At 33.3% G+C, this 19,106-nt stretch overlaps 1 long non-coding RNA gene across 1 annotated transcript; it reads left to right on the forward strand.

Moving 5' to 3' along the window:
* The first annotated feature begins 16,770 nt into the window (after positions 1-16,770).
* On the forward strand, positions 16,771-17,557 carry LOC132164646 (uncharacterized). Its single transcript, XR_009438397.1, has 2 exons — positions 16,771-17,087; positions 17,314-17,557. It is a non-coding gene; the product is annotated as an uncharacterized LOC132164646 (long non-coding RNA).
* The last annotated feature ends 1,549 nt before the right edge of the window (positions 17,558-19,106 follow it).

Consider the following 19,106-nt stretch of genomic DNA (forward strand, 5'->3'; position numbering starts at 1 on the left):
CGAGATGCTCCGGGGGTGGTGCGACCACACTTGGTGGATTTGGGGGCCACCCCTTGTTGCCATCGGCGGTGGCTAGGCTCATCGGGATCCACCGGGCGTGGTGCGACCACCCCTAGGTCTTGCAACGGTTAGCCACCCCTGCAATTCTAGGTTTTTTAATTAGTCTTTTTTTTTTTTTAATTTTTTTAATTTTTTAAAGAAGGGTTGGATTTTTGATAATTTAGTTCAATTCTAGTTAGAATACATATGTTTTTTTTTTTTTTTTTCATCTTAATTAATGATAATGAAGCATGCTAACTCCAAAAAAATGAAAAAAATATTTCTTTATATATACATATATATAAAGCATGATTTATCTTTTAAAAAATTGTGTTTTAAAAAAAAAAGACCATTCATTTCTCTTTCTCTTGACCTCTCTTTCTGTAATTTTGTTTACAATCGTACTTTTAATTTACAAAATCACAATGTTCAACACACTCCAAAGAAAAGTAGAGAAGAGTAACAAACCTACTTGTCACCCTTAAAAAAAACAAAGGGAAGAAAAAAAAAATAGAGAAAAGAAAGAAAGAGCGGACAACAACCATATTTATTAAAAAAGTCAATCTTTTGACCATTTTAATTCTAGGTGGCATGATCTATTTTAAAATTAATAAATTTTAAACAATAAATTAAGAGAAATGCTTGACTTCATTAAAAATTTCATCTTTTGGCCATTTTAATCCTAGGTGGCATAACTCATTTTCCAGAAATCTATTAATTTTAAAATGGACCATGTCACCTAGGATTAAAATGGCTAAAATATGAACTTTTTAATGAGGCTAAGCATTTCTCATAAATTAATAGATTTCTAAAAAATTGATCATGCCACCTAGGATTAAAATGGCCAAAATATAAACTTTTTAATGAGGCAAAGCATTTCTATATATATACTTAACTAGGTTTTTTAAAATCGTACGTCACATTTCAAAACGGTAAACCATTAGAGCATCTTCGGCAACGATAAGTATTTTAGCTACTCAAAATTCATCTTATTTGTATTTTAGCTACTAATTTTTCAATACAAACTCCAACTGACTATTTATTAAGTCTCAACTTTCTTTAAATATTATTTTTTTGCCACACCTTTTCTTCCCCTCTCTGTCTCAGTCCCTCGCCCTCAACAAAACCAATAGATTTTCTGTCTTCAACCCAGCAAACTACAACACCATCAACAGATTTATTGCCTTGATTGTCTCTCATACTCTTTCGTCAACAAAGACAAGCAAAACCTGAGCTTTGCCCAATTCATATTTCGGGTTAAATTTTCAAGCTTTGGGGTTTTGGTGGTGTTTGGCATGAAGGGTTGGAGATATAATGCAATATTGGGGTTGATTGGCATCGTTGTGTTCAGGTTGGGGTGCATCACCACTCTCTTTTCGGTTGAATTTGATGCTTGGGTTGTGATTTTTGTTGGGGTTTCTCTTTCTGCCATGACCGTGTGGGTATGTAGTTTGTTGGGTTTTTGGATTTATGAGGTGAAGGGACTAATTGAGGATGATTTTGTTTGGGGTTTGGGCCGTTTGGCTTTCGATTTTGGGAGGATCGAATTGGTGATGCTTTGTTCAGAATTTTTGTTGCTAATTCAAGGTGTCAAGGAGGCAGAGCGAGGACAGCAACGCCATTGTGTGGACGGGGGAGAGAGAGAGAGAGAGGGGAGAGGGAGAGGGAGAGGGAGAGAGAAAAAACAATAAACAAATTTTATAGTATCTATCGTCATTAGGCTAATTTGACTATAGCAAAATATTTGGAAAAGGTTAAAAAGCCTAATCCGCTGAAGCGGGACGGAGCCAGAAAATTTTATGGGAGAAGGCTAATCAAAAATAAAAAAAACTTAATGAATATGACCCAAAAAAAATTAAGAATTTGAGCAAAAGTTTTTATTGGATATGGTCAAAAAATCTAAACATAGGGCCAATTTTTCTTTTGGAGGGGGGCCAAATGACTAAACTTAAACATTACTTTTTTTTTTTTTTTTTTTTACTTAAATTTTTTTTCCCCCCTTATTTTGGGGGGACCATGGCCTACCCCGGTCCCCCCCTCCCTCCGTCTCTACACTGAAGATGAAAACATTGAGCCATTTGGCTAGCTATTCTCTTTTTTTTTTTTTTTTTTTTTTGACATGTCCACACAAAAGGGAGGAGGGAGATTCGAACTAGTAACCTCCGCTTTATTAGGCGTGATCCCAATCGATTGAGATTGCTTTTGGGGGCGGCTAGCTATCCTCTTGAGATGCTCTTAATATATCATGTGAGCACAAACAATGACAACCTCTTGACGTCGTGGCCACTAGAAGCATCTTTCTAGAAGTTTGCACTACCCAGAATAATAAGAACACAAAGAGCAAACAATATTCTTTCTTTAAATATAGGGAAGAAAATATAAGATTGACAAGATGAGGAAATTAAAAAAAAAATGAAAATTCACAATCTAGTTTTGAGTAATGCTAAGTATCATCTTTTTATCCTCCTAAAATTTTTCAAAAGCTGATATAACTTTTAAAATTACTATTAAATTTTAAATAAATCATACTTGAATTTTGATTCAATGGTGATTTTGAAAGCCACATCAGCTTTAAGAAGATTTTAAGAGAATAAAAAGATAATACCTATCATTACTCTCTAGTTTTATATATGAAAACAATATATGTATTAATCCTACAAAGTTGTGCGAACCCAAAATAATTTCTTCTGTTTATTTCCTTCATCTGAAAGGCCACCAAAATTCCTAAAAGAACAACAACATTAGAGAGGAAAAAAAATAAAAAAAAAGGCTAGGCAAAGGCCAAATGATCAAGCAAGCTGGCATCGAGAATTAATTAAGCATGCAGTTCCTCAATCGTCTATGAAGAACGTGCAAAGAGTCCTCCATCAGTTCCTTGTCTTGTTGGTGTTTGTGTTTTCTTCTTTGAGGAAATCCAGCAGGACGGTGCTCTTGCATTTCGGGCATTTTGGATCTACGTCGGATAACATGACGTACATGAGGCATCGAGGACAACCTACGAGCTTCATCGATTGGGCTTCCAGGTTTCTGGGGGAGTACACTGTCGACTCTTTAGGCTCCGACGAAACGCATGAGCCCTCAACCGACATATCCGATGAAGAAGAAGAAGTCGAAACATTTGGCGACTCAACCGGTGTGTTTACCCTTGGTGGTGACAAGTTGAACTCCAATCCCAGTTTTGGACTATCCTCCCTCCGGCTCATGTTTGAAAAAAACACAACCTTAAATTTGCGTAATATTTTAACCTGTCTACAGCAATCAAAGTGTTAGCAAATCTGCTTTGAAGTACTTTGTTGTATTCTTAATTAATTTGTTTGTTAATATATAGTCAAAAAAAAAAAAAAGATTTACCTTGTATATAAGTTGAAGGAAATTATACTGCCGTCCAAATGGAGAAACAGAGAGTCGGCGTGGCAACAGTAGGAAGATTTGCTAAGGACTCTGAGAACATATACCTATCCCACCGTCGACGAAGCTAGGTTTGGCATTCTCGTTGATGTTGGAGTACTTCTAATACCATTAAATAGTGAACTTGAGAGAGAGAGAGAGAGAGAGAGAAAACATCAGGTATGATTGACTTGGATTGACTTGAAAAGGTGAAGTCGTGCGTGGTACAAAGTGGCAATTGATGGATCATTGTAAATGTATTTATTAACTGTGTGGCAATTGATGGATCATTGTAAATGTATTTATTAACTGTGGATGAAAAATGCCAACTCCTTGTTTTGGGGATAATATTTAGTTAGTTATATTGAAATTATATTTTTATTTTTTTACTTTTTTATGGGACAAAAATACTTATTCAATATAACTAATTAAATATTATCCAATTCAAATTAATTAGATTTTAATTTGTTGTTCATAGGCCTGGCCGTAGGAAGAAAGTTATGTACTTCATCAATGACTCCCACTTGTTTTGTATATGTGCCCAACTGATTGATGAACAAGATAAATGAAAACATGTTTATCTTTTTACTTTTTTTATTTATTTATTTTTTCTCTTATTTTGGTTTTACATTTTCTTGTCAAAGAATAACTAAGCTCAAAATTGGTGAAGGTCCAACACGGGTTTAGGGTTATTTTTCAGAAGTGGGTATGCAAAATGGCCTTGTTTTACCAATTGATTTGGGCTTGGAAGGCTAAATAATCATTTATTATATAAATTTGAATATTGACTTTTATATTTATGACTAATTAATTAGCTATATTTTGAATAGAAAACTCAGCCAAGCTTGAAGTTATGTTTATGGTTGATGAGATCCATACTTTAGGAAGCAATATTTGACTACATAATATTCTTCAATCCATTTAAAAAAATTAAATGTAGTTGCTGTAATTAAAGAAGATTTAATAGGGGAAGAGGAAATAGAGATTAATGGGTAACTGTAGCCAACATTTAGAGAGGACCAAATCGTAGTAAAATGATAGTACGTACGAGGGAATAAATATCAATAGAAGCTTGAGGATGTTTTTGAAAAAGAGAGTAATAATTTCCACCTATATTTCTATTTGCAGACTTGCAGCTGTGTTTTAGGATGAATCTGTCCTTTATTTGCTTCTCTCTTCTATATATGGTAGATAGAGGTTTTGAGTTCATGCATGCAAACTGCAGTTGTGTGTATATATATATATCATTTTATTATAAATAAATAAATAAAAAGGCCAGTGGAAAAATTCTTTTCTGTTTTTGTTTTTGGCCATCCTACAATTACTCCCTTAAAAACGAAATGATGGTAAATCCACTGCTGTACTCCCAAGTCATCAATTACCATTAAGAGTAGGTTGGTCCAAAATTTAAGCCAGCTAAAAAAGAAAGCATATGGGCATCCAGTACGTCAATATTTATGTTATTCAATATTTACATTATTCAGCTTAACAAGCGTAATCCATAAAGAAAACGATCACAAAAAATTTAAGATGAAAATATGAAGCACAAAGCTAGAGTAGTAACTAAGGAAAAAAAAAAAAAAATCACTCAAATACCAAAGTCCTGATACACTCAAATCTTACTCACACAAAAGAAAATGAATGATAAAGAGAAAATTCTTTCTCTAATTCTCTATACCTTAGTGCATTACAAAACTTTTTAAAGCTAATAATTAAGAGTGTGTTTGGCATTGTAATTTTGCAGATTAAAAGTGTAATTTTAAACGTTTTGAATGGTGTTTTTTAAAAATTGTAATTTGAAAATACAAAAAAATATGCTTTTTCAAATCGCACGTAAAAGTTAAACTGCGATTTTATTAAATACTTCAACTATGGTTTTTAAAATCACGTTTTCTTATCTCATATTTTTAAATCATATGTTTTAAGATCGTAACTCCTAATAAGTGATAAACCTTTTAGGAGAAAAAAAAAATGGGGCAAGATTAATGAATACTATAATTGTGATTGAACTTTTAAAATTGTTGTTTAACCATAAAATCATGCCTTTTTTAAAAATGTATTCTCTTGTCTAAGATCTTTTTATGTTCTAAAACTAGATTTTTTTTTTTTTTTGAAAAAAAAAAAAGAAGAAAAAATGTACTTTTAAGCAATGCATTTTTTACAATCATATTTAAAAGGGTTAAATACCAAATACCCCCATGAAGTTTTGTTTCTTTATTTTTTTTTCCCTAGGGTTTGATTTTTATCATAGGAGGTCCCTGTAGTTTTGATAATAGACCAATTAGTCATTTCATCAGTTGACTTAACGGAAGTCCACGTGGACCAATAAAATGTTGACACGTGGCACCTAATTAATTTTTTTTAAATTAAAAAAAATGTATTTTTTTTTAAAATGAAAAAAAGAAAAAAAATTGGGGGTGGTTTCGGCCACCCTTGAGTTTAGGGTGTTAACCACCCCCAAGCACTACCAGGTGGTTCTCGCCACCATTATACCAAGGTGGCTCGCACCCCCCCCCTCGACAAGGGGGGGGGGTGGCCGCACCCCTGCTTCGTTTGGCAACAGCCTTGTCCTAGATATTGTTTACTATTTGATTGGTTGACCATAAACTTTGAACTTTCAACCTCAAAATTTCACACACTTTTGACCATATTGCCCCCCTGCGCTCCATCCTTCACTTCCTGAATTTTTTTCCTTGAAAATCTCCAAAGCACACAACCAGCATCCCCCCTGTGCTCCATCCTTCACTTCTTGATTTTTTTTTCCTTGAAAATCCCCAAAGCAGTGAAAGCACAGAACCAGGCGTCCTCCCCCTGCTCCATCCTTCACTTTTTGATTTTTTTCCCTTGAAAATCCCCAGAGCACCGAACAGGTGTCCTCCCCCCCCAACCCCCTGCGCTCCATCCTTCAACGTCCCCCACGCACAAGATCACGATCGAAGGTACTGCATATAGATTTTTGGCTTGTGTACTGCATATAGATTTTGCCTTGTTTGGTTAGATAGAAAAAATGAAAAAAAATTAGAGAAAGAAAGGAATTGAACAGTCTCTACAAGAGACCGGCCACCATTTTCCCATTTTCCCTTTGTGGCCTTCATCAAATTTCACTTCTCGTGCAAGTGAAATTATAAGGAAAATTTGGCTTTCTGGGATGGATTTTTCATGAAAGGGTAAACATTTGGGGTTATTGTTTGAGTCTGGTGGTGTCGGTGGTAGTGGAGCTGGGGGATGTTTTTATGGGCTACAATTGTAGAGAACACCCCCCTCCCCAAAAAACAAAAAATTAAAGAGGCGGAGTGTGAATTAATAATTGATGGTTGGATGATTTGGGGGTGAAAGTGTGACGATGGGCTCGCAGGGGAGATTGTGTGAGGGAGAAGAGTTCGTGCCCTGGGAAAAAGGGGAAGAAAACGAAGGCTGGAGGCAGAGTTCTTGCCTGGGAGAAAAAGGAAAGAAAACAGAGGTTGGGCAGCCTTCGTGCGTTGGAAGAAAAAAAAAAGGGGAATAAAATGAAGGACAAGAGTGTAATTTCATAAATGGGAGACTGATGAGTTGGGTTGACAAAGCACTATTATCGAGAATGTACAGTGTCTAGGCTGACTCCAACCTGTTGCCAAACACCCCCCTAGGCTCCATGGGGGTGGCCAAGCCACCCCCATGGAGCCTAGGGGTGGTTTCGGCCACCCCCATCCGGCCAGATGGGGGTGGCCAGGCCAAAGGGGGTGGTTTATGTTCCATTATGAGATTGTTTTTTATTATGAAAGTTGGATTATTATTTTGACAGGATGAGAATTTAATTTTGCACATTATTAGTAAGAGTAATGCTATTTAAGCTATACAACTGCCATACAACTTTCATTATAATGTTTATATGGCAATCGTATAATAGTGTATTAATTAAATAAGATTTTAATATTTGTAATTCTATTGGTGATAATTTAGGTCATTGAGTTAGAGATCTCTACTTTAACAATAGTTTGTAATTCGATTGTTTTATGTGTAGAGTGGTAGAATTTTATTTTATTTTTTGACATGTCCACCAGGGCCGGCTAGACCACTAGGCGAGTGAGACGCTCGCCTAGGGCCGCCGGATTAATAAGGCCCAAAAAAAGTTATAGTAATTTTTTATTTTTTTTTATTTTTATTTTATTTTTAATTTAAGGCCCCTTTTTTTTTTAATAAGGCCCTAATATAATAAGCAAATGATAAAATAATTAAGACCAATTATTTTCTTTTTTCTCTTTCCTTAGTTTCACTCAAAACAGAACGTGATGAAGAGAGAAGAAGAGAGAGACAGAATGTGATGAAGAGAGATGAAGAGAGAGAGAGAGAGAGAGAGGCTGGGCGAGAGAGAGAGCTAGAAGAGAGAAAACAAAGAGAGGAATCAGTGAATTTGGCTAAGTTCTTCAAAGGTAAATTTCTCTTTCCTTTAAGCTTTGGGTATTTGAAATTAAGGTGATTAAATGGGTCTTAAATGAAACCTTATGATTTTTTCATGGCTTCTATTTCACACAGTGAAAGAAAGACAGAAGCCGGCCTTGGTAAAGGATTCATCAAAAAAATTTGATATCTTTTTTTGTATTGTTTATTTTTGTGCTTGATGATTTTCTTGGTGGGTTTTGTATGAATTTTTGACAATTTTTTTGGTGAGTTTTATTTGAAATAGGTGTATCAATGAGGTAGGGATTCGTTAAAAAAAATTGATTAGCTTGATTTTTCTTGTGGGTTTTGTATGGGTTTTTGACAATTTTTTTGGTGGGTTTTGTTTGAAACAGGTGTATCAAAGAGAAAATGATTTATAAAAAAAAATATATTGAATTTTTTTTTGTAATGTTTATTTATGTGCTTGATTTTTCTGGTGGGTTTTGTATGGGTTTTTGACAAATTTTTTGGTGGGCTTTGTTTGAAGCAGAGGTGTATCAAAGAATCAAGTGATATATATATATATATACATATATATATATATATATATATATAATTTTGTATGGGTTCTTGATAATATTTTTGGTGTTTTTTTTTTTTTTTTGTTAGTTTTCTTTTGTGTTTTTTTGGGTTTTGAACATGTGCTTAATTAGAGAGATTTGGTACGGTTTTGGATTGATTCATAAAAAAAATAATAAATTTTATTGTTGTGTTTATTTTTGTAAGGATTAATAAAAATGAGAAATGTAAAGATGAGAACTCTAAATATAATAATAATATTTAAATTAATATTTAAATATTAAAAAAAAAACCATTTAAAAATTTCTCCTAAGGCCCTAAAAAACATTGAGCCGGCCTTGATGTCCACACAATGGAATGGGGATGGGAGATTCGAACTAGTGACTTCTGTTTCATGAGGCGTGGTTTACAGCCGATTAACCGATTGAATTTAGTTTAGAATATTAACTAAATAATTAAATCAACATTTTCTACAATTTTTTATAAGCTTAAGCTTTTGAGATAATTAATAATATTTTAATATATATATATATATATATATATATATATATATATATAGTTCGAAAAGGTTGGGACCAAAAATATATTTATTACCAGTCTTTTTACTTTGAGGCACTATAAAGGCACAACTTTTTGGCACAACTTTGGCCAAACTTTTCTCTTATGTGGTCATTTTTTTAAAAAACAAAGAAAAATAAAAAAAGTTTCTGAAACAATAACATCATATGTGGTCCTTTTTTTATTTGGTATTTTTTTTTTTAGAAAAAGGGCATTTTTCTTCATAATAATGACTACTTTTTTTTTTTTATAAAAAAATGACTATTTTTATGAAGAAAAATACATTTTTTTTTTTTTTATAAAAAAATACCAAATAAAAAAAGGCCCACGTACGATGTTAATAATAATAATAAAAATTTAACACATACCGTCAGAAATGGGACATAATTTTAGGATCACTTTTGTTTTTGTTTTTGTTTTTTTTTTTTTTGTTTGTCGAAAACATGACTTTCATTGACTTTCACTGAGGTGAAATAAACATCTAGAACCCACCAGGATTCTAAGTTTGACGAGCACAAAGCTCTAAGTTCACAATAGATGTAATACAACTTGGAATCTCATCCACCCATAACAGCTCAGTAGAACATTGGAGACCCACCTTCGCCAGCCCATGTGCAGCTTGATTACCCAGCCTTGGAACATGTCGCACCATCAATAATATGCCCGGAAGATCTCAAACTATTGTCGGGATCCTTCAAAGCTTGGACCACCAGTAAGGAATCGCCTTCAAGGATGATATCCTGAAAATTCTGCTGCTTACTAAACTCCACTGCCGCCAATGCTGCCATAGCTTCTCCCACTGCTGGTTCTTGGGTACCAAGAAGAACCCTCTTGCACGTAGCTGCACTGACGTGATCCCGGTGATCCCGTATAATAATCCCTATGCCCATACATTGCAGATTCTTATCTATGGCTACGTCCCAATTTATCTTGACCCGCCCAAAAGGAGGCCGCTCCCACTTCACCAGACTAATATATAGCCGAGGTCAGTGCACTCCCCTTGACCCACTCCTTACGTCCAGTCAACAACACACTAATAATAATGGCCCTACTTGTAATTAAAGTTAAGTCGATTTTGAGATAATACAGTGTAGTCACGATTTGTCGACAAAAATCGTAGACCAAAAGCTGATTCGCACTGCGGCTACGTACGTTTGGCATTGAATAGAATTAGTACGATTTTAATAAGTGTAATTTTAAAAATTATGTTTTTAAAATTATAATTTTTTAAAATAGCATAAACGTTTGATAAAATATGTTAAGAAGGACTTTTTTTATTAATTGAGTGTTTGGATAACATTAGTATATAATTGTGGTTTCATAGCCAAATAAGCACCTCTTAGTCAGCTTATAGAAATCGCGATTTTTTTCATTATTTTAAAATTTACGTTTTTAAAATCTCAATCTCAAACACTCAAAAATTGCAATTTAGTTTAAACACAGATGATTTTTTTAAAAACATTCCCAAACGGACCCTTAAAATTTCTAATCTTGGGGAGTTCTTGGAAAAATGGAAGCTCTTACAATATCTATTTATTTTGTGACGGCTATGAAGTATGAACTATAAATTAGCAGAAAATAACTTAATTTAAATTATGTTGGCAAAAATTACAAGAAATTAATATTAAAATTGCAATTTGCAAAGAAATTGAAACGAAGTGAAGAAGATATGTTTGGTAATCGTAATTTTGAGGGGATCAACAAAAAAAGTGGTGTACTCGAGTTTGGACCCCTTTTCATATATAGTATTAATGTGTCGCAAAAACTAATCAGAAATTTCCTAAGGCATACAAACAACATATGCCTATTTCATGTACCAAACAGCAAGATGACAGGACATCACTTCAATAAAAAATTAAAAATGGCCCCACTTACGATTAAGTTTATCAGTTTTGGGAAATGCTGCCATATTCAAAATTTATGACCATTTAAGGCTTTGTTTGTTAAATAATACCGACATTCTTAAATACTATTTATTTTATTTTTTTTAAAAAAAATTTACTTTTATATCACATCATTTATTTTTTATATTATATCATTTACTTTTTACTTCTATTAAATTAAAAAAAAAAAAATCACTACAAAACAAAATTTTTTCAATTTTCAATATTACCTTTTTACTTTTCTATATTAATTATTACACTCATTTTTTTACGAGTGTTCGGCAATGTTGTTTGCCGAACACTCTCTAATTATCACAGGTAGCAATCAGCCAAGAAATGAGAGTTTGGATTATTTGTCGGAAATCATTATGTTAAGAAATGAAATGAGAGTTGTATATTAGAATGATATCACCACTATAAATGATTAATATAATAATCTAATGTTATGTTTGTTTCGACGTAAAATATTTTTAGCCGAAATAATTTTCTTGAAAAATGTTTTTTGTCCTTAACGCGTAGTGAAAATCACAAATATATTTTTTCATTCAATCATATTAAACTATAAATTACGTTAATATCATGAGGGTCCCAATAGGGGCCAATCGTGTCCTATATGTGTCACGACGGAGTCACAATCGGGTTGGCGATGTCCCGACAGTTCCTCAACTAGGTCGTGGCTGGGTCTATAGTGAGAGTAATAAGATTATCACACAAAGATTTTAGACCATAAACCTTACAATCTATAAGTTAATGTTTACAGTAAGTAATGGAATTGAGCATTCCATTTGATGAAGGAAACAATTAACACGGTAACTGAGAGGTCAATTTTTTATTTTTATTTTTTTCCATCTTACACTTTTCGTGTATTTTTTTTTTCTTCTCATTTAGAAGCCTACCAAAAGCAGTTTTGGAAACTATTGAGTGAAGTATACCTGGAATGGATATTTTACTCGCAATTTAAAGCTATCTCTAATAAATAAAAAATAAAAGAAAGCAGGACATTAAAGGGCCAAAAAATAGCAAATTAGCACAGTTTTGCAGTGGACTTTTTGAGTTTGCATTTATTACTTTTCTTTAACAAATATGAGGAAAAAAAAAACCTAAAATGAAAAGCAAACAAAACATAATGACAGGAGTTTTTATTCAAAATATTCTTCAAAGAGTTATCAAGGATCAACAAAAAAAAAAAAAAAAAGAAACCCAAAATAAAATACTTCATTCCTTACTTAAAAAAAAAAAATCTATTTTGTATTTTGTTTATCATTTTTTTAATATATATTTTATATAAAGAGAGAAAATAATTATCCGGCCTTTATATTTTATTATTTGAATTCACCCCTCCAACTATATATTTTACGAACAATTTTTTTTTTTTTTTAAACAATTTGAAGGAAATATCTTTCAATCAATTTAAAATCGTGTTAAGTATTTATAAATATTTAAAACACACATTAAATTCTTAGCATTATGTTTACTAATTTATACTAAATTTAATATGTGTTTTAAATGTTTATAAACACTTGACACTATTTTAAATAAGTTAAAAAATATTTCTTTTAAACTTGTTTAATGAAATTTTTTGTCTATATTTTACCATTTGAAAACAAATGAGAGTACGTCAGCATTCTTCTTCTGTTTAGTAGACAACTGGAAGCCAAGGGGGATCCATAGTTATTCTAAAGGACATGCCTGCGAAGATCATGCACATGAAAGCCGTGTTACAATTAAAGAATATTCTACTTTTTAAAAAATTTAATTAAAAAATATTTGTAATAAAGTAATCAGGATAATCGGACAGAAAAGCGTATCAAAGCAAAGAATACGTTGTTAATTAATTAATTAATTAAGCAAAGCTAGGCTAGGAAGATGATAGGAAGGTCATCTTTATCCGTCTGATAGCGTGCTGCAGGCTGCCGCCGAGCCAGAAAAGGTTAAAAAGAAAAAGACAAAGCAGGAGTTTTTTTTTTTTTTTTTGTAAACAACAAAGCAGGAGTTAGGCTCACTCTACTTGTGTCCCTTCTTTATTATTTTATTATTTTACTCTAATTTCCCGTGGAAAATGCTTCTAATCTTAGTTTAGGAGTGCTAATAAGTGTTAGACTTCACGTGCTCATTCTTTAATTATCATCATTTAATGAAATAACAAATAAAACATGAAGCATTACGTACTTTTACTACCACGTTAAGAAGTAAGCACTTGAAAATGAACACTTTAAAGCATGTATAACAATTTTCATCCTAGTTTGACTTAAAAAATTCAAAACAACTCTATTTATATATATATATATATATATTTTTTTTTTTTTAAATCACGCTTGTTTGGATGAGATCTTGTCTCCTTCAAGCAAGACGTTGCGGTCAATAAAACCCATGTTTCCAACTCAGCCTTTTTTTTTTTTTTATTCATTTAAATCTTTCAACATGTGTCTTATTCGGACGAGCCTCAATTTCATTCGAACATTATCATTTATGAGTCATTAACAAACGAGTGCCATGTGGCATTGGGCATAGCTTTTGCTCGACATGTGGCTCGTTCAAATGAGCCTCAATCTCGATCGAATGAGATTATCTTAATTATTAAGAAATCTTTTTGTGTGTAGCTTGTTTGAATGTCACTTTCTCGTTTGGACGACTTGCATCGCGTCCAAACACCATTTCTCTCGTCAGAACAAGATATGTAATTGTTTTTTTAGAATGTTTACATTTTTAATTACTTTGTGCATGTAGCCGTAAATTTAGCATAACTTTTGTTGCAAATATCAAAATAACGTACATGACCCAATCTGAAAAGCTCTCTTCGGTGTGCATGTCGTGGCCATTAAACTATGCTTGATACGAGTTGTTTTTCAAAATCCACTGCTTTGACCTTCAAATTCCTATTTTAGTATTTTAAGCTATTTTCTGCCCCTATTTATAAAATATTTGTTTTATTTGGGGTAGTTAACTATTTTTTTTTCCCCTTAATCGCAAATATTTTTCATTTCATTGACTTCCTTTGACCCTAAATCTTAAATTTCTACCCACTGTCATACGGTGTGAGATCGAACATCCGTAGTCCGGCACAATGTCAATATTTAATATTTTATGTTATTATTTTCAAATTTCTATTTCTTTTTAGCTTTTTTTTTTTTTTTTTTTGGGTATTACACGGGTTCTTTGTGAAGAAATTCGTGAGCCTAACTCATTTCATAAAACTGGTTCAATAAGAGAATGGTTGCCCACTCCTTATAAACATGCCCAAGATCTTGTCTACAGACAATGTAGAACTATTTCTCAACACCGTCCCTCACGTATAGGCCGGTATTTTTTGGGGTCCTTGTCACAGGGTAAGTAGTGTGAGCTCCTATTCATCCTATGGTAGGCTCTGATACCATGAATAAATTCGTGGGCCTAACTCATCTCATAAAACCGGTTCAATAAGAGAGGGTCGCACAATCCTTATAAACCTGCCCAAGATCTTATCCACAGGCAATATGCGACTATTTCTCAATACTTTGTCTAGTCTCTTAAAAAATATAACATTAGAGTTTGAAAGATATGCATGAATTAATAAAAAAACATCAATATGACTTTATAAATCGATTTTCAAATGAACTTCTACAATACACTTAAAAGTATCAATACAAGCCCTTTATATATATATATATATATCAAACCACTAGTAATTCATATAAAGAGTACAACAAAAATGCTGAAAAGTACTTGGCCATTATTTTTGAAAGCTGCCCTCGCCCCTGGGTGTTGGTTGGCTTGTGCGACAAAAATATATAATATACCTTTATTTGTTTATATATATATATATATATATATATATATAGTTTTCTCTTATGATTGATAGACTGATACATTGCAAATTGTAATCAATAACTTGCAAAGCAGAAGAGTTACAACCTTGCTAATGTCATTCTAAGACATTATAAAAAGGTGTTTTTTTTTTTTTTGAAAAAAATATGAACTTGGTTTACTTCCATTGGCTTTAATCTCTCCCCCACACGAATCTGTACTGCCACACGCGTGGTAACATTAGACAAAGTCAAAAAGAAGCACCAAAAACAAAGAAAGTCAAACATGCTGAGGAAAGAAAAAGTCAGTCACACATACACAAAGACCTGTATACACATATTATATAAGCATCTCCTTGCTACACAGTCAAATATTACTAACATTGATACAATAAAAACATGCACACATGCATGCACAACAAGCTCTGAAAAGAAAAGAAAAATGGACACGTACACATACATAAGACAAATATTATGTATACTTTTTTTGTGATTAAGTATTATGTATACTTATACATATAAACAAACAAGCATACGCGCGTACGTAGGAATATGATATCAATCGGTATTTAGTCACCCAAAAATCTGATTTATAGTGTCATGAACTTTTGAAAAGCATTTCAAATTTGTTTTTCAAAGGCAAGGACTAGGTATCCCTAATTCCTCTGAAAATTCAGGAACTTTTTTCTCTATCCGCTTGTTTGTTCAATAATTGTGGTGACTTTTTCTTATTTTTTTTATTTTAATCTTTTTATTCTTCTACGCCCTTTTTGTTTCTAATGGTTGTCTCTGCACTGGCCACCCTTTAGTTCATCTTTTTCTTGAGATTTGGGCGGTGCTTTACACCAAGGCAGTACTATAGGTGGCGTTTTTATTGGTTTTTTTGTAATACCCTGCTTTGGACACTTGGGAGAATTTTCTGTGTAGAACAATCTATGGTCCTCATGGAACGATGGAACGGGGCTGCTCAGTTCAGACCGATCAATCGTTTAACGCTCGATTGATAGAACCTTGAGCACAATGATTGATCATTACTTTTAACGATTGAACGGTGACAATTTACCTAGGAATAAGAATTGGTTATTTCAGCATGAACTCATGGAAAGGAGTTTATTTAAAAGTCTATGTCAAAACCTAAACCCCATTTTGTCACTCTTCAGCCACTAAGCTATTGACCATCATCAGCGGCGACACACGACCCATTTCAACCTTTTTTTGCGGCAACAAAAAAAAGTCTAGTCGCCACTAATGATCCATCATTAGCGACGACCCCAAATGTCACTACTATTGATCATCAATGGCGGATTAATACCAGCAACTGAATAGCGGCTAAGGGTCAATAACGGCGACATTTTTGCTCATTAGCGGTGACTTTGGGTCGCCGCTAATGAGCAAATTTCTTGTAGTGAAGAAGCTTCTCACCCCTCGGCCCTGCGTAGAATCCCAGAAGAGGCACCAAGTCGGGATGCCTTACGCACCCAGCAGTCGGCCGATGGGGTCAAAATGTTTTCGATATGGGGTATATGGGAATTCTGCTTTAGGTTTCGGTTTAAAATGTTTATTTTATATTTTAAAATTTTATTTTTTTCATGATTTTATTATTTTTTACGCATATGAGGCAGCAAAATCCTAGGTACCACTTATGATATAATGCCATGTCAGCTAATCTGATGATTTGACATTAATATGTGGCATTTGGGACAAGTGTCGCCATTTTAACCGTGTTGAGCTGTAGTTCCATTAAATTTTTTGCCTGATCATGGACGAGGTACTAAGTGAGTACCACTTTGGACACTTTTTGAAATCGAGGGGTCCGTTTGATTTTGGCGACTACCTAGCTCACTTGGGGATTGAGTCGGCCCCGACACATGTTATGTGGTGTGTTTCAAGTAACTTCTTATGTTATTTAAAAAATAAATAAAGTAATGTTAAATATTTAGAGGTGGAACTGCACCTAGCCTTGGGGACAATAGTCCTCCTATTAAATTTTATGTTTTTTTTTATGAATTTATCTCCCTAAAATTAATTTTTTACCCGAAAAGATCTTTTTTTTTTAGTTGTGTCCTCCCTCATCTTTTTTTAGTTGTGTCATTGCTCATCCACACTTGGACCAACATTTGTTAAAAAAGAAATAAGATGGAATGAAATAGGGTACAATATTTACCATTAAAAAAAAAAAAAAAAACTTTAAAACACACCACGTGACGTGGCATAAGTGGGGTAGCATGTTAGTGCATGCTATCACGTGAATCTCAACTGACAACTAGCTTAGTTCAATTTCTGGGAATTGATTAGCAGGGAGGTTTCAAAAATCAGTAAGCAGAAACAAGCTTTGTTGTGCGTTGTGCGCGCGCAGGTGGTGTTTTGAACGATGAATCAGAAATTTGGAGGGGGGAAACAACCCACGGGGACTCCATCGTTGGCCTGGTCGTGCGTGGTTGTCGTCGTCTCGCTCCTCGCTGGCGCATCCATTGTTCACAACACATACAAGCCTGATCTTGTAAGTTGTAACCCTCTCTCTCTCTCTCTCTCTTTCTCTTGACTTTATCGATTCAAACTTGACACATTATCAATATGTTAGTTTTTATATATTCGTTAAGGTGCTACAATTTTTGGGAGAAGTCAATGGGCATAAGCTGTTTGATAAAATGTCCAAAAGAAAAGACTATGGCTATGTTCGTAGCTAGATCTTGACATGCCTTTTTTTCTACAACTACTGTGTGCAGACATTGCCTCCCGCGGAGAGTGTTGATGGGGCTAAGCTGAAACAACCAGATAAAGAATGAAATATTACATCAAAGTTTGGTTCTGCTGTTTAAATATCAGATGTGGATGCTCTAATAAGCAGTGATGCACCTAATGGAGCAGAAAATTTTTGTACTGGAAAAACTGAACCCATAAATTTCTTCTTATAAATGCTATGTATGTGTTCCTTAGACTAAATAATTTTTATATTTATCTTTGACTTCATTTTGTTTTCCATTTTTAATGTTCTAACATCATTGGGAACTTAGGAAATAGTTTATGTGTCGAACTTATTCCAGGCCAGAGGCTTAGAATGAAGTCAATAAGGAAGGCCTTGGAGGGACAGTTTTTAGATTAATTTCTTTTTTTAGATGAATAAGTTTTAGATTAATTTCAACAACTTAACAAAATTTAGGGAATGAACATATATGGATACGACTTTGAAAAAGATTATTTGTACTAATAATTAAACCAGGAAAAGACTTCAAAATAGCTTCTTCTTCTTTTTTTTCAAAAACAAAGGTTCAATTTTTAATTTTTAATTTTTTTTTGTTAAAAAAATCATGCCACATCACTTACGTGATAGCTACTACTCTCCACCCTCCTCATGCCAGCATGGAGAGTAGCTTTATTAAGGGTCCGTTTGGGAGTGTATTTTTTTTCAAAATAATTTGTGTCTTTAAACCAAATCGTAATTTTTGAGTGTTTGGAATTGAGATTTTAAAAATGCAAATTTTAAAATCGTAGAAAAATCTGCGATTTTTATAAGCTGACTAGAATGTGCTTATTTGAAAAAAGTGTGAATTTAAACCAAAATCATGATTTCACTTAAAAAAATATTTGGGGCAATATTTATCTATTTGGTCATCAAAACCTCAATTATATGCTAATGTTATCAAAACACTCAATTGATAAAAAAAATACTTCTTAACATATTTTACTAAACGCCTGTGCGATTTTAAAAACACAATTATATTTTTAAAATTGCACTTATTAAAATCGTACTCTCAAATGGTCATAAATAAACGTTGATTTTTTACTTTTTAAACACAAACACACTATTCTCATTTCTTGTCTCCAAGAATTTCTTTTTGCTAACTTCCTTATGAAATAGTAAATACACGTCTTGTCAGCGGGTCTCATCTTTGTAAAATGGTTGAAATTGCTGATTTGGACGAAATTCGCAAGGAAAATTCTTAAGTCAAGGCTGTTGGACAAATCCTGTATCATCTGGGTCACGTTTGACGGTGCGTACAATTTTAGCTACTTCATCAAAATGTTTTTGGGTGGAGAAGTGCTGCTATTCTCTGAATTTATGGATTTGGTCAAGTCCATTTTTTTTAGCCTTGAATAAGATGATCAAGTTCTGCTCTAAATATCGGTATCTCGAGATCTCAATAGATATTGACTGAGATATTGAGAATCTTTAGAAAAAGATTATTTGTAATAAGGGTTAAATACTCTTTTGTCTCGTAGGGTTTTAAGACCTTATTTTTTCTTCCATAAGATTTCATTTTTATCATAGGAGGTACATGTGATTTTCATAAAGATCAAGATGGTATCTCTGTTAAAATTCCGTCCAAAACTTAACAGAACTCTACATCAACACCAATCAGATGTCGCCACGTGTCAGTTAATTAATTTTTTTATAAAAAAATTAGATTTAAAAAATAAAAAAATAAAAAAATAAAAAAAGGAAAAAATTTTGGGGTGGCGCCATTTGGGGGCTGGCCTGGCCACCCCATCTGGCTGGTTTGGGGGTGATGAGCCACCC

Source organism: Corylus avellana, chromosome ca10 (assembly GCF_901000735.1).
Source record: "Corylus avellana chromosome ca10, CavTom2PMs-1.0".
Lineage (NCBI taxonomy): Eukaryota > Viridiplantae > Streptophyta > Magnoliopsida > Fagales > Betulaceae > Corylus > Corylus avellana.